At 34.7% G+C, this 2,326-nt stretch overlaps 1 long non-coding RNA gene across 1 annotated transcript; it reads right to left on the bottom strand.

Moving 5' to 3' along the window:
• Positions 1-284: 284 nt before the first annotated feature.
• Positions 285-1,548, bottom strand: LOC147475303 (uncharacterized). The gene is made up of 3 exons (XR_015209648.1): positions 1,404-1,548; positions 841-1,068; positions 285-475 (listed from the first exon to the last, which is right to left on the bottom strand). It is a non-coding gene; the product is annotated as an uncharacterized LOC147475303 (long non-coding RNA).
• Between the last annotated feature and the right edge of the window lie 778 nt (positions 1,549-2,326).

Raw genomic sequence — 2,326 nt, 5'->3', positions numbered from 1 at the left:
TTTACAAAAACCATTGTGTACTTTAAAGATTTTATGTCAAAATAAAGCTAAAACCGTCATAATAGGCAATGAAATGTTGAGTGTTAAATAGTAACCGTCATTAATTTTAGTACAATTGTCATAATTTTCAGCAAAAACCGTCAAGAAACTTGTTCAATTTATGATGGTTTTGGCAAAGCCGTCATAAAAATATACATTTTCTAGAAAAAAAAATATTTATTAAAAATTATTTTATACCCAGAAAATTGAATAAATCATATTGCACGTATACAATCAAACTCCACTACAAACAACTTAACATGATCACGAATGTAAATAACTAGCCAGTTCGTGATCTATTCACAAAACAAAATCCATTACATTCCACCATTTCAAAAAATTACATACATTTAACCAAAAATATCCACAAAATATGCCTAAAAAAAACGGTTTGCACGGTTTGAGTTTCATTCATCGAACCTTGTCCAAACTTAACCTGCAAAAGATCGAAGTCCAAAAAGAAAATAAGAAGAGTCAATCATTCGAAGAAAATGACGAAAGGAAAAAAATGTTACTTTTGACAAGACGAAAGTGAAAACACTAACTCAATGGAATTGCTAAACAATTGCAATAGCAAGACTAGAGTGCTAAAGAGTATTTCCAACCACTACTTGGATCACTTTATGGGGCAGCAAGTAGGCAACTAACTAATAAATCCACTCAAATGTATAAACCTAGCTACTGGTCATAAGACAAGGACTTTTATGTCAGACACTTTGTAACCAAGTTTGGAGACCAAGTGAAATGGTATTCTGTGCAATTTTAAGTCAATCGCTTGGACATGCAAGACAGGTAGCTTACCTGACCAAAATAGTATAGCACGTCAGTTAGCGCATTGTAAAATGTAGATGCTGTTGAAGTATCCATGTGTTTCGCTTCATCAAAGAAAGTTTGATCGAGCTTTAGTCCATACATTTTCCCTAATCGGATCCCCATTAGAAGTCTATGAGCAACACCATGCATACACCTGATTATTAAACAATCGTAGTTCCTCTAGTAATATGGAAGTCTTCAAATGAGTTGCAGCAGCTGTAAGAAAACACCACTATTACTGCCAACATATAAATTTATACTGAAAATGTATAAAATCATCTAGGTCATGCCTTGACATAAATGTTGGAGTCAATAACAGGACATTTATTTCTCCGATCAACTATATCTCATGAAATATTTTTCTTCATGCATGCTCTAATACCATATAAACTACACTTTAATGAATGACACGTCTGAGTGAAAATAAAGAAAAGAACAGAGTGCTGAGAGAAAATATGGAAATAGCAAGAGGTACCCAAAAATGAATCCCTACTAATAAGCAAGTGCTAGCAAAAAAAAGTCTACCAATTCTCCTCTCCACACGCACACACCCAAAAACACAATAGCGGGCAAGTTTTGTACCAACAAGCAGCAAGGGCATTCAAAGATAGACCCTCATCTTAGTGTGTATCTGATATGTGACCTGTCACCACTGAAGAAGAAACTAATAAACAATTGTTAGAGGAAGAGGACGGGGCCAGGGAAGCACATCAATGGGAAGAGGATACCACATTCCTTTTTCCTCTCCTTAACACTTCTAGTGTAACTGTTGTTAGTCATTTGGGTGATCGAGTACACTGTACATAAGTTTCACAAAATTATATTAAGAACAGAAAAATTAAATAGGTTTAAGCACAAACTAGAAGCAAATGCTATATATTTTACCTCTGCCATTCTTGTATCGACATTATCTAAGTATGCAATGTAATTAACTTTCCAATACGTATCGCTATTCTTTTCCTGGAGTATTCTCTCTTTTGCTTTCTTTTATGGCTACTTACTAATATCTTCCATCCTTCACTATAACTCCAAATGGTGCTGTTATGTCAGTATCCAAGAGTAGTGATGTTTTGACAGTACATGTCAAACTAATACCCATACCAGGAATTCAGCACCAAACGATTTGACTGTTAAGAAGAAAGTGATTGGTCTGACGTTTCTCCAAGAAAGAACTTTGTAAACGGTGCAGGATTGCAACCTTTTCTCCTTACTAATTTGGACAATACATCTCATGTCTAGTTTGAAAACTAAAGTGTGTTTTGTAGACCAGAAAACAAACTAAAATTGACGAGAAAACAAGATACCAGTAAAAGTCATTCAGAACATTTCCACACACAAATATAATATGCAAAGAGGAACTAGAATAAGATATACCCGCAACTAATGGCGATAATGGTTTCTTTCCTGATAATGCTGAAGGATGTGCTTGTTAACGAAGCGGCTGCAAAGGACGACTTTGCGTCGCAAACATAAT

Source organism: Coptis chinensis, chromosome 9 (assembly GCF_015680905.1).
Source record: "Coptis chinensis isolate HL-2020 chromosome 9, ASM1568090v1, whole genome shotgun sequence".
Lineage (NCBI taxonomy): Eukaryota > Viridiplantae > Streptophyta > Magnoliopsida > Ranunculales > Ranunculaceae > Coptis > Coptis chinensis.
This window is presented reverse-complemented; position numbering and strand designations above follow the sequence as displayed.